Below are 14419 nucleotides of genomic sequence, written 5' to 3' on the forward strand. Positions count from 1 at the left end.
CACAAACTGGGAGGTTATGTTCTAAGAACATCGTAGCAAGCTGTATACATTGAGGGCTAAAGCAATGCTCAGAAGGGCTGAAAAATGTTCTGTTGAAAAAATGAGCATGAAAATGGCACCAACAGGAAATTGGTGTTGGTCTAATGAGCTGTGTGTATTTAGTCCATCCAAGGCCCAATGAACCTCATTCAGAATGGTGACATTCTGCAGAGGAAGACAGGAAAACTGGGCAATGTCCAAAATTAGTATTTAAGAGATATATAGCCTAGGCAGAATACTAATAGCTGCAAAATGAACATTTAACATATGGATAATGTAATGACTGGTTAGAGAGTTCCCATTAGAGATATAATAGGAAGTGTAAATTAATATGAGAATGAATACTACGCTATAGAAGGGAATAAATGTACCAAAGGAGAGCTAGAGCCTCAATCCAAAGTGCTGGATCATCCAACCAAACCAGCATTAAGGCCCCTACATGCAGCATTTCCACTGCCATCAACCATCCTGACCAAAATAAAGGCAGTGGCACAGCAGATCCTGTGCTGAGCCCACCGCGGAGCAAAGCTGAGCAGATCCGGGGCCCTGCAGGAGGCAGTTTGGGGCCACTGGGTGAGCACTGGCTCTGTGGGGGTCAGCTGTGCTGGGGGAGCTGTGGCACACGAGGAGAGAGCCGGTTTCAGATGCAGATTTTAAAGAAAGGATCAAAATACCAGTAGCTGGAAAAATAGAGAGGATGGGAATGGAAGCTGGCCGTTCCAGCTCTTGACAGTCTTAAAAACATCTGAAAAATTCTGTTTCAAAGAGGGAAGGGCAAACTGGTGCCACCTTCACGACCACATGGTGCGTAGTCAGGGCCTGTGTTTGTGGACATTGAACCATGGGCAGCAAAACTGGGCAGTTTTGTGAGAAAAGGTGCAAAGTTTAACAAGAAGAAAATTTGTATGAAAATGGCAATAAGCAGCTCTTCTCATCATTTACAATGGAAACCAGTTCTTTATTTGTCTTTTACACTGTTTATTCAATTTTTCCTTGAATACAGTGAAAAAGGTAAATATGAAATTCAGATACCTTAAAAATTCTTAAATAATTTGAATTTTCATAATTTAAATATCACTTTTATTGATAAAAATTTAAAATGCAGTTCTATATTTAGATTATTACCTCAATTTCTACCTCATTAAAAAAGACAGCAACAGAGCATTATGGACTGTTTCCTATGTTAAGAAAAAATTCCTTCATCATGTATGTGAAAGTACCTTTTTAAATGTATAATAACTGTAGCTATTAAACAAAATTGATTTATTACACCAATAACAGAGCAATATAATAATCTAAAATGTGTTTATAAATTATTTATATTTAATAAAAATGTATTTCAACCATCATTACTCTTCTCAAACCTTGCTTGTGTAGCAAACTGTGCACTATACACGGTCCTGCTGGTTTTGATAAACCCTGTGCCATGCATGTTTCCACTTCTGGAAATCCGAATGCAAACTTACAGCCCCTGTACATTAACCATGAAGTCTCTCCTCCTGTCCATTCCTATCACATGCTGGAACTGTTCTGAGTCCTTTTCCCAAGGCTCCCACAATATCGCTGCTAAGATGTCACCTTTTATTAGCACGTCCATTCTGAGATACTCTAACATGAACTGAAAACATAAATGCACATCATCCATCTTTCATGTGACAGCTGCATCCCACCTACTGAACTTTCAAGCTCATGGCACACCTGGGTCAAGGTTCCATCAATAAAATGATACTGAGTGACAGAAGAGAGGGAATTAACTGCCTGCAAGCATTTGATAAACTGTTACCTGTAATTTCTTTGGTTTGTTGCCTTGGGCAAACGTGCGAAAGAGGAAACAAGTAACTACAAGCCCCATTTGTCCAAGTGGGTGAGGGGAGATGAAGATGAAAGGCAATATACTCGTGTTACTCACAGCTTTATGATTTTAATCTACTTTGTCAGGGAACTATCTTTTGGTCCATCACATAATGTGATAGCTAAACTATTCAAAGAAAGAAAAAATTAATATTTCTGTACTTTTGATATGTCTGTTGATATGATTGTATGATTCTACTGTTTTATAAGTAATCAAATGCACAGTGTTTCAACTATATCACTAAGGTTATAGTTGTATCTAGATATCATAATTTTTGATATGTAATAAATATTAAACACATAATTTAATTATTCAAGTAATATAATATATACACATTATTAAGTGATACTTATGACAAGACTAATTTTTTAATATTTTAATAGACACTTGTCTCATTTTTGATTTGTTGCAGCATTACAAACTTATAGAAGAGAATTTTGTAGATCCCTTGAAGACCTATTTTAAGTCAACTGTTTTGGTAAACATTGTTCCAATATAGTAGTATTTTAACACAGTTCAGTCTGGTGATGTAAATGAGTGAAGCATTCTCCCAAGACTTAATTACAGTTCTGAAATACTGGGTGTGATTATGTACACCGTGTGGGACTGATGCATGTTACAATCACTGCATATTGGTACTATGTTGTACCTGAGTTCTGCAGTGAGTGCTGCTGTTCACTACAGCCATAGGCAAAGGAGGCAGGGGAGAAAGGCAAAGGAGAAAGAGCTTTTCAGAGTTTCCACAATAACTCCACAGACCTGATTTTTCATGTGCAGCAGAAGATCCAGGAAAAAAAGGCAGGAATGTTCAACTTAGGCTCTTCTCCAAGATCAGCATCATATGGAAGAGATAAAAATACAAGCTAAAAAGTCAGCAGTTGATCCAGACTGAAACTGTCTTCTGCTCCTGGAACTATTCCTGGCTCAGAGAGGAAGAGAGGAAGAAAAGAGAAGTGTCCCACCTCGGAGATGATTCAATGCAGCATGGAGTGGAATGCCGCACTGGTTCCCTGGCAGTTTGCCACAGTTCAGGTGTCTGTAGGTGTGACGGTGGTGCTTGACAAAAGCTTTTCAGGCCTCTGCCAGGGGCTGCTGGAAACAGAAGTACCTTTTAATCTCAGTCATTCTGTATCCAAATGAACTAAGATGTATTCCACAAAGTACTTGATAGAGAAGAAAACTTTTAAGTAGGAAATTACTCTTCTGTATGCCACTTGAAAAAGCGGAATTCCTGTTCAACCTACAATGTCCTCAGTAAAAAATAGAGATTGAAAGCACAAACAGAATGAAACAGTCAATGTGACCTCAGTACAGAAGAACAGGGTTAAAAAAGAAAAAAAGAAAAAAGCAGGGTTCAACCATGTGCTCAAACTTGAAGTACATAAAAGCAGTTCCATTGACTTCACTGGCACCACTGACATACTCTGTGACTGCTGGGAACTTGACCTCAGCAGGCTGTGTACAACCTTCTTATCATCAAGAGAATCACATCATCAAGTGTCTCTGCAACAGAGACAGAACATAATTAAATGGGATCACATCTAGCAGAGGAAAGCATAATGTTAATCTGCAGTAGTAGTAAAAATATTCCCTGGTTATAAAATTCCTTAAATGATAGCTTCTTTTCTTTCCAGAAAAACAACATCCTGGCGTTAGAAACTTTCAATGCAGGTAACCGTAAGAAGAGGCAAATGTGCATTTTCTTGTTTTTCTTGCTTGGATTTTTATTTTACGACTGCAAAGGGCAGAAGGCAAGTGATTTATTCCAACATGCTGTGCCACTATAGAGCTGAACTGGGGCTAGTTGGGCTGGGAAGAAGTTGGTTGCTAAAACCAACAAAAGATGGGAGTACCTTTAAAAGACATCTAACATGCTGATTGTTAAATTAGGCTGAAATTACATTATTAAAGAAAGGTTTCAAGTGTCAGAAATTAAAGAATGTCATACATTCTCCACTGAGGAAATCTAGATCTCACCAGAAGGGACATCCGCTGTCATTATTCTGCTATTTTATCTGTTTTGTCTTTTATAACAACTTTGTCACCAGACACAAAAAAAAAAAAGCTAAGAGATGGTTGAGAATTGAAAGAATGAGCAGAGAGAACAGATAAATGGTGTAAGAATTGGACAAAATTACTCAAAATTTTAAAATTACATACCGTGTAAAGCTGGTACAAAACAGTTGATAAAAAGTGAGGCTATTTTGGATGTAGATGTTATACATCTTACGATTTTTATTTCAACAGATAACATGCATCATCAAAATCAGTGGAATTATACCCCTACAAATATATGTTTATTTCATATATAACAAGAAATAACTGAATTAATTTTTCAAATCTGCTTTTCCATCTCTCTCCTTTGCTTAGTTGTTTGGTTTAGCTTTTTTCCCTCCAAATGATGCCATCTACTCATGGCTTGCTGTTCTCACCATTTCTATTGATTTTGTTGTTAAATCCATCCATTCCTACACATCTTTTGGTGCCCAGACTGGAAGCAAATATCAAGGCACATTTTGATTATGGAAGTACAGGTGCTAGAGAACATTAGTGAGAATCTGTGTGTGATACAAACAGAATCCCAGCATGTTCAAAATGAAGGAATCACGGACGCACTGTGGCTGGAAGGCCAACAGAAGATCTTCATCCAAAGCAAGGTTGCACCGAGTTCACATCAGGGTGCTCAGGGATTTGACAGGTTACGTGCTGAACACCTCCTGGGGTAGTGGATTCACAGCCTCTCCAGGCAACCTGTCCCAGCCTTGGCTGGATTTGCTGAAGTTTACCACCATCCTTTTTACATTTTCATCTAGAATCCAGCTTTAAAGGAATAGTCCAAGGAATTTCAATTCAATTGACTGATGTACCACAATACATAGGGCTGAGTGAGCATATCCCCCCACTCTGTACCTTTCTTGCACTACATTGGTCCTGCTGCTGCCTCAGACCTCTGCTGGATAGTGTGGCTTTTAGGCAAAGAACTGTATCTTTATACTGTATGGAGTCCAATACGAAAAAAAGGGCTGGGGTGGAGGGTGTCTGCTGAAGCAATGGCATTGTTACTTTCCAGGTAATTTTTCTTTCTAATTTGATCTTACTCTTTTGTCTTCTCTTGCATTTTGTTTGCTTCATCTAACATTTTGTGTTGTTTATTGCTCATCTTTCCATTAGTAGCACACTGTATTTTTATCCCCTGTAAATGCAACACATGCTCCTGCTCCTTTTCTTGTAATTCTTCCAGCACTGCACAAGCATATCTACATTTTCCTTTTCTTTTTCTTTCATCTTAATGCAATGTACATCATATCCACTTCACTACTTTCCTCTCAATTAAATTGTTCTAAATTATTTGTTTGGTGTGAAAAGACAACAGAAATGTCATAAAAATAACTGGTTTACCTTTAATCACCTGGGTATCATAACAATTTTTGTGTATTGTATTCAGTGTAATTATATCACTTGGCAAAAATTAATTCAAAATTTGGGAGTTGAGGTTTTAGAGGAGATAAAATTAAAAATAATTTTATATTACATATAATAATACTGAGCCTGAATGGTGTTAATTAAAATGTCCTCCCCAACTAGAATTTATTGCTTTGCAAATAGTGGTTACTGTATCAGTGACATACTGTATGATATACAAGGAAAGTAGGAGATTGACGTCACAATTCTTGCAAGATGTTTTAATTCTGATTTTCATTTTTTTTATAGTCCTCATCACCATTATCTATTTTTTGCCGTGTTACAGTGGTTGTTGTTGCTAGTATGTTAATAGCTTTTCCTAATGTGCCCAAATCAGTGCAAATCTTTTTACTAGTAATCCATAATCCACAAGTATTTCTTGACCTGTAGGAAGCAGGTTTGCTTTTATTCCCCTCTCAAGTCGGTCACAATTGTATTATGAGTTCTATTCTGCTCATATTGAACTCCCCATGAAACCCTCTTTTATTTTGACCATGAGTGAGTTATTTACTGTGGATACAGAATGTCCTTTGCAACATTGAATCCAAATCCAGGTGCTAACAGGGTCAGTGAGCGCAGGGAGTATGAAACACTTTGCTCCCTCCTGCTGGGAGCTGGGCAGGACTCCAGCGCTGGTCACTGCCCACTCTCCTTGGAGGATCTCCGTGATCCAGCAGCCTTGTCCCCATAGCTCTACAATGCTTTCTTGCTTCCAGGCCATTTCCTGCCTGCACAGTAACACAGAGAAGTTTGCATTGTGTATCCTCTTCCGTGGGTTATCTACAAGCTTAACAAAGGTCCTGATATCCTTTGTTGTTAATTCATCTGTACTTACGTACAAGAAGTAGTACAGTTAAGGTAGTTATATAGCAAATTCTCCAAATAATCCATGCCAGGGAAAATGAAGACTTTCTGCCTGCTCATGCGTAGCAGTCTAATACTAGCTGGCTAAAACACCACTTAATTTATGGTTATTCATGTAGGTGGCTACAGCTCGGTACTACTAGACTGCTGTTTGTTATAAGTTGGAAAATTAATTTACTCTTTCTTTATTTCTTTTAGCAATCCCTTCCTGAAAGACCTTTCAAGAAGTGGACTGTAGTGTTCTCATTAGAATTTAATCTCTTATGTTTTAATAACTATTCTATGAGGTTATTAAGGTGCTAGAATTATCTAAAAAAAAAAAAAAAGGAAAAAATAAGAAAAAAGAATGATATAACTAGTTAGCAAATTAAGACTATTTGTCTCTCAGATACATTATGTTTGAATAGAAACAAAACAGTTTTATAACAAAATGAACCCTCTTATCAATAACTTGCTTATTTTCAGAAGCAGAAAACGTGATTTTCAGAGAAATAATGTTTCAAAACAAGTAAATGCATTTGAAAGCATAACTGTATAATTTATCAGGAAGAAGGTTTAGTCCCTCCAACACAGTCACAAACTGTGTTGCACATTACTTGTCTTAATGAATTTGAAAAATTGTCTGAAGTACCAGTATTTTTTACTAGCACCCAAACTGCATCCACACAGTTATTTAAAGGTAGCATGGCTAGGCAGCAGTCCCACACATTCACTGCCACCGGAACCTTGGAACTGGAGCACTTAGTGCCCCCCGGGAAGCAGCTTTCAGGAGGGTCAAGGCAGGCTGTGGTGGTATCTGGAGTGACCCAAAGCAGTGCTGTGGAGGCCAGCAGGAGCTGAGAAGCTGCTGGGTACTATGGTAATGAGGTTGGCCAAGTTTTGGCAAAAATCAGCATAAACCAGTCATATCGTTGAGGAATAACAGGAAGGGAGCATCAGTCGGTGTGTGTACCCTGAGTTTCCACGAGGTGAGACAACAGCACCACTGATATTTGTGTGAATGACTTGCAGAGCCTGGCAGGACTGGAAGATCACAAAGCAGTGACAACATTTCCAGTTACTCCCAGGACCACACTGCAGGGACTTGCGCTTCCTTGTCGAGCCCTCACTCAGAGGGTTACTGTTCTGTCTGGACACTGAGATGACACTTGAGGACACAGCAGGCAGGAACAAGAGGGATCAGATGATGTCTCAGAGACACTCACAGCTCTTATGAATGGCTATAATGGGATACAATCTAAACAAGTCTCTGGAGGGCAGCTTCTACAGAGAAGAAGGTGATGAAGAAATAAGTCTGTGCACTTCAGAGTGCAACTGCCCACCTTCGCAATTTGGCTGCCTAACCCTGGCCACCACAGATGTCAAGACCATATGTTCCCAAATGACTTGTCACCAGAAGTTGCTGGAGATCTCAGGTCTGCGCTTCACACAGCAGTAAAGTCCAGCAGCTGTGTCCAGTGCTCAGGGGGAGCAGGACCATCAGTGGGATACATTGCCTGGCATTTGTCCCCAGGACCGAGAAATTAATTTGGTAAACAGCTGCCACCTCACAGAAATTGTTCTTCCTCCCCCCAGCCACACATCTCACTACAGATGGACTTACTAGTAATTAGCTGAGCCACAAGCATCTCTCATCATCTGTCCCTCTCTCTGGTAGCTGGTCACCACTACAGAACTGGGCAGTGAAATACATTTGACCAGAGAAATGGGTGGAGCTAATGAGAGCTAATTTTTAAGTCCTGAGTCTTAAAGACTGTTTCTTACAGTAAGTGTTCTCTCAAGTGATAGCTAAAAATTGCAATTTTCAATGAAGTCTTACAATATGCTATCATTACTGTGGTGAGATATATTGTTATTATTGGAAAAATGAAATAGCATTAAGCTGCTGTTATATATAACTGCATATACTATCAATGCCTTGTCTTGCTGCTCATAAAGCAGGAACCTGAAAAATCCTTCCAAGACCGATGAATCAGTCCAGGTTCATAAACTAGGAATCAGGTGGAAATGGAAATTCACCACATACAGCTAGAGTTGCCCCACAATATTTGATTACAATCACATATTGCAAAGTGGTCATTAATTTTGGTTCTGCTCATTTTTAGTATCCAAATCAATACCTAGTAGATGTGATTTGTGAAGAGGGCACTTATTAAATGAGTTCAATTTCAAGTGTTAAGCTAAAGATGAGATGTATGTAAGGAATGCTTATCAAATATTTGCTTCCAGATGCAATTATTTTAGTAGTAAATTTTTGAAATAAAATCTTATTTCATGCCTAAATCCAGCTGCATTTGAATGTTTTTATTGGAAATAAGCTATACCAGAGACAGTCTTGTCTGCAAACAAGAGAATCATAGGCTGCTCTCCATAAGCTTTTTATTGCTAATTTTTTTCTGCTGGAGACGGGCACATATTTTAGACTGAATTTATTCCTGCTGATGCTTTGCATGTAGGATAATAAGAAGGTTTATCAATATAAAATCCATCCAAAACCAGTGTATTTATTAAATAATTGAGTTAGTTCTTTGGGCCTTGCTTCAGTTGGCCCAAAGTTCAATTTTTCTGGATTGATAAATAGCACTGTAAACCATAAGAAAAATGCTATGTTCATCATGAAGGACTTCTGTGGTTCGTGAAATATTAACAGCTTTCTGTGGACAGAATACATATTCCAGTTTTTAAAAATGTTATTATAGACTGCCTCTGTAAGGCAGCAAAACAGTTTTCATGGTAATTTCTGGTTTTGACACTCCTCTTACTTGCTAATAATTTCCCCTATTTAACATCAGCCTAAAAATAAAGTAATATGAAATGTTACCAAAAAATATAATTTAATCATAACAGATGTAAACCCACAAAAAACCCACCTAGAATATGACTTCTCAGACCTTAATAATAAATTGCCCCTTCTGGCAATCTAATTGGACAATTTAACAAGTTTCCAACGCAAGGGAAATCAACTCCACCTTAAAAAGAAAAAAAAGAAGAGGTGAATTAGTAGTTCATGTCATAGACTTGAGTCTGCAAAACTTCAGTCTCATCTTGTTGCTCTAGTTGTACAAAATGGGGTAGAAATAGCCTCAGGGAAGAATCCAAAAGTAATGAGGTTAGTTCAAGTGGAGCTGGCAGAACAACTCTCTATCAGTCCCCCAACACTACGCCATATATCCAGATGCAGCAGGTAATATTCACCTTAAACTATCACAAGATCAGCTACAATTTTTCTGTGGTTTCTACTTCTGTTTTTCTGGCTAAACACACAACTTAAGACAGTGTTAGAAGGTACAGAGCACAACCTTTATGAGAAGTTAAAATGCCAGATTAACAGTGTTAATCTGGCATTTTAAACCACATCTGCCTTAGCAGAGCTCTGCAGTAAGTTTGCACAATTTTCCCCTTTCTATAATAACAGTATCTGCTTAGATTTAAAATAGTTTGTATATTAAAGATGGAATAACAGAATGTGTTTTAGTTCACCCTGGCCATTTGATGGTAATATAGCTGCCAGACCTACAGTGGCACAAGGGTAATTAATTGAGACATTGTGAAAGGGACATAACACTTTTACTGATAAATTCTTTCCATTTTTCCAAAGGGTCACAGTCAGTATTTCAGCTTTAGTCTGCTTTATTGCCTAGAGCAAATTTTATTTTGATAGACTTCCACAAGCTATAGAAAAGGTGATCTAGAATGGTTACATGTTTCAAACGTGAAAAATATTCCAGGGAAAATAGAAAAGCTGCTGTACTGAATTCCTTCATGCAAATAAAGACTTAACTGAATATAAATGATGTGCATTTTTGAACAAGGCTGCCAAGCTGAAAGAAAACAAAGCATATTAGTATTATAATACCAAAATGAGATCGTTTGAGCTTAGTTTGATAGAAATGATTTAAAACCTAGATTAAGGAGGTCATCACAGTGCAAATCATGGATAGAGGGAAATGAAAAAACAGAAACTAGAAATCCTAGCAGTAGTTATTTAACGAAAAATCAATTTAAACCCACTCTAAAAAAAGTTCTAAAGTAGAAACATCAGCGAATTTTATTTTTATTAATTCTCCACTGTCCTTCCAGCATAGACACAACAAGGGTGATATTTAAGTGCTTTTGTTAGCACAGCTGACTTTGCTTGATGAACCAATCCTTGCCAAAATACTCATTTACTGACATAACTCTGCCAGCAGACTTTTTCATGTGTATTATCCACCCTCATACAAGGTCTGCCTCTGCCTTTCTTTTGATCCCTAATTGGCCATCACCCTCTTTAGGCAGTCTCACATCGTGCTATCCAAATGAAATACTGCAGTGATTCAGCAGTGACAGCTACAAGTTTAAAATGTTTGCATTTGACCTTTTTTTTAATGCTAGTTTAATATAAGTAAACTGTATAAAACTATCATAACTGGTCTGATGTCAGAGTCTTGTTGGATTCTCCTGGTATATTCCTGCATCTGAGCAGGATTAGAGAGAAGCCTGAAAAGGTTTTTAGTCCCAAAGGGCAGATGGTGCAGGCAAAAGTGCCCATTGCCTTCAATGATGGTTGAATACCATCTGTGGTCACAAATGCCATTTCAGAACTGATGTCAGGTTCCAGTTGAAAAAGTAGCACCCTGAAAGAGAAAATTAAAATGGGAACTACCTGAACACCAAGCACTGTGCTCCAGATTCTGAAGAAATATTAATGAGAATGCTGAAATTTTATTTCTTCAAAGATTTACCAGATACTCCCTTTATAGAAAAGTTGATTGCAAGAGTTTTCTTCAGGAAGAAAAAATAGATCAAGGATAGCTCCAAACAGGAAGTAACAGTGAGGGGCATTAACTGAGGGGCATTAACAAGACTTATACCAGTAGCCATGGACAGTACTTTGGTGGGCAGAGAAGGGTGGGAAATTGTGTATGTGTTTTGTTGGGGTTTGTTTGTTTTCTTAGGGAAAATCAGAATTTGGGTTCCTTGGCTTAAGAAACAGCTTTGGCAGGATAAAAATGGAAGCAAGGTTTCTTCTTATAGGTCAAATTCCAGCAATAATAAGACAAGGCTATAGCTGCATTCACTGGATCCGTATATATCCCCAGGCTGTCTGTGGAGGCTCTGCTGACTTACAGGGAATGAAACCTGGCATGGCCTTTCAGATATGGGTAAATTAGGTCAGGCTAATGTGAAACACAATCAGGCAAACACTCAGAAAAAAAATGTTCAAGTGATTGTGATGCCCATGGCACACTAAATGAAACAAAAGGTTTTTGAGAATTGCGGTGAACTTTTATGTGCCTTAAGCAGGGAGACTCCTCAAAGTACATAATGAATGATGTCACCAAAATGTGAGCAACGCTAGCATTAGACAGAACAATTGTCCCTAAGAAAAACAGCTTTCACTCTATGCCTGTCACACTTGTAAGGCTGGTAGAAGTCAATGACAATAGACTAGATCTCAGTTATTCTGTCAGATACTATACTTGGAAAGAGTCTATCAGATTCACTTACTTATTGAGACAAGTGTTTTGGTTCCAGGTTTGTAAGTTCTAGAAACATGTCGACTTGGGTGAAATCTCTGTGGTGCACATGTAAGCAAACGCATCATGTCTGGGAAAAGAGCAGCCTCCTTGAATGAGAACGATTTAAGAAAAAAATAAAATAAAATAGAGAAGCACAGGTGCAAAATTATTAATAGTAACAAATAGATGTTTACTACACAACCATATTGTCTTTTACTTTTTGTTTTCTGCAAAATCTGATAAATATTAAATATCATTAAATATGAGATTTAATTGATAACACTAGAGTTCTGATATCTGTTATCAATTCCTAGTGCTAGTAAAGCAGAATATTTAAATACTTACTGAAGTGTCTTCTAAACAGTGAATGGGCCATTAATCCTGTTTATTAGAAGTCAATACATACAGAGTATATTTTCTCAATGATCACGCTGTTTGCAGCTACCAATTATAACCTGCTTTTCTTCAATCTAAGGAGCCCAGATTCCTTCAGCTCATACAATATGTGAACATATTTGTGCCATCTCAAAAGCAGATAAGCTGAATTTTTAGATGTTTTATGTATGGGATGTCATTCTTAACAAATGTTGCAAATACAGCTCAGCAGCATAACAAGACTGTTTAAACCCTATAGAATAAAAGCAGAGAACTGAGTGACATTTTATGTCAGTTATTGCTAATATGAATGATATCTAGAAATACTCATAAATGTGTGTGTGCCTCAGAAATAACAATGGCTTTGAAAGAAATGGTGCATCATTTCTTTTCTTCTCATATCCAGGACACACTGAATGAATTTCAAAGATTAAGAACGGAAGACATTGCCTCACTGCAAGTTAAGAGCCATGACTTTACCTGCTTTCCCCATGTGCTGCTTGCTCTGTGTAAAGCATGCTGGCAGTTTGAGACAATGGAATTACAAAGCTTTTCTAAAGCAGGTGTGTCTCAAAAATTTAAAGCACCATCTTTAACAAAAAATTTCCCTTTCTTCTACTTTTACATGTGACATCATGTCCATTCCAGATGTTACCCTGCTGCGCTGGGCGGTCCCTCCCACAGGAGACAGTTCTCTATTAACTTCTCCAATGTGAGTTCATCTCACGAGCAGCAGCTCCCTACAAACCGCTGCAATGTGAGTCCCTCCTGTGGGCAACAGTCTCCTCCAAACCGCTGCAGCGTGGGTCACTCTTGCACAGGGTGCAGTCCTTCAAGGACAGGCTGCTCCAGCCTGGGCTCCACCCTCCATGGGCCTCCCATGGGGTCACAGCCACCTCTCAGGCATCCACAGCTCCTCCATGGGTTGCAGGTGGATTCCCATGGGCTGCAGGGCACAGCTGCCTCACCATGGTTTTCACCACGGACTGCAGGGAATCCCAGCTCTGGTGCGTGGAGCACCTCCTGCCCTGCCTTGCCTTCCCCACTGACCTTGGTGTCTGCAGAGTTGTTCCTCCCACACATTCTCGTTCCTCCCTTCTCTGGCCGCAATTACAGCTGTGCAATAACTTTTTCTTTTTCTTTCTTCTTAAATGTGTTATCAAAGAGGCGTTACCACCATTTCTAGTTGGCCCAGCCCTAACCCGTGGCATGCCCATCTTTGGAGCCACCAGGGACTGGCTCTGCCAGACGTGGTAGAAGCTTCTGGCAGCTCCTCACAGAAGCCACCCCTCTAGGCCCCCGCTACCAAAACCAGGTCATGCAAACTCAATACATCCCCAATCTAATCTTAATATTGCCATAAAAGGGGACAATGAATGAGTCAGTTAATACAGGTGTTATATTTGATTTCCAGGTGCTCACATGACCTGCCTTCCCAGTTCAGCTTCCTAATCCCATACAGAGTTAATTTTCAATTCACATTCAGAAGTGCTTGATGTGGTAAAACGTTTGAGCATTTGCCTAAACTTCTGATTGAATGTGGACCCAATTCATCATTATTCACTTGATTTGCATTTGGGAGTGGATTATTATTTTTTGAAAACTGTTCTGTAAAATGCAGATTATAGATTGTTTGATGATCCAAGAAAGTGACTCAGTGGGGAAGTGTGCAGTGAGTACATCAAAATGAAGAAATAGTCACAGAGGAAAATCATGAACATTTCTTAAATGTTTGGTGTATTTTAACTGTGAAATACACAGTCTTTAGATCTATATAATGGTCAATAGTGATTTTCAGTGCTATAGTAGATGTCTGAGGGATTTGTGAGGCAAAGAAATTTTCTAACCTAGAGCTTTTAGAATGCTAAACCATCTAGACCAAATTTTTATCATTACTCAGAAATAAATTAAATATAATTAGCAAAGTAAATATTATACACAAGCTAATTCTAGTAAGCTACCAGTTTTACATAAACTCCAGCTAAGCTGAGCAACAAAGACATTTTGTTTCCTCAGAAAAACAAGTAACAAGTAGCATCTGTAAAACTTAACCAGACTAATTTGCAAGAAGTTTTGGAATTAGCTAAATCTATCTAAACGCATCTGTTGCGTTGAAACTGAAACCCATCTGCAGATGAATTACTGAAAAATGTGAGGAACAAAAAGATGAGTTTCTACAAGTAGATCAGCAGCAAGAGGAAGTCCAGGGAAATTGTGGGACTGCTCCTTAGCGGGACAGGGAACTGATGACAGAGGACACAGAAAAGAGCTAAGTAATCGATGCCTTCTTCACTTCTGTCTGACCTTCAGTAAAGAAAACTGCCCC

At 38.5% G+C, this 14419-nt stretch overlaps 1 long non-coding RNA gene across 2 annotated transcripts; it reads right to left on the reverse strand.

Annotated features, from left to right (window-relative positions):
- Positions 1-1072: 1072 nt before the first annotated feature.
- Positions 1073-13861, reverse strand: LOC116441584. 2 transcript variants are annotated; one of them, XR_004239160.1, is made up of 4 exons: positions 13144-13861; positions 11708-11825; positions 9088-9186; positions 1073-2980 (listed from the first exon to the last, which is right to left on the reverse strand). It is a non-coding gene; the product is annotated as an uncharacterized LOC116441584 (long non-coding RNA). The 2 variants fall into 2 exon arrangements; XR_004239159.1 differs by having other exon boundaries at positions 1073-2983.
- Between the last annotated feature and the right edge of the window lie 558 nt (positions 13862-14419).

The sequence above is a fragment of the Corvus moneduloides genome, chromosome 3, assembly GCF_009650955.1.
Source record: "Corvus moneduloides isolate bCorMon1 chromosome 3, bCorMon1.pri, whole genome shotgun sequence".
Classification (NCBI taxonomy): domain Eukaryota; kingdom Metazoa; phylum Chordata; class Aves; order Passeriformes; family Corvidae; genus Corvus; species Corvus moneduloides.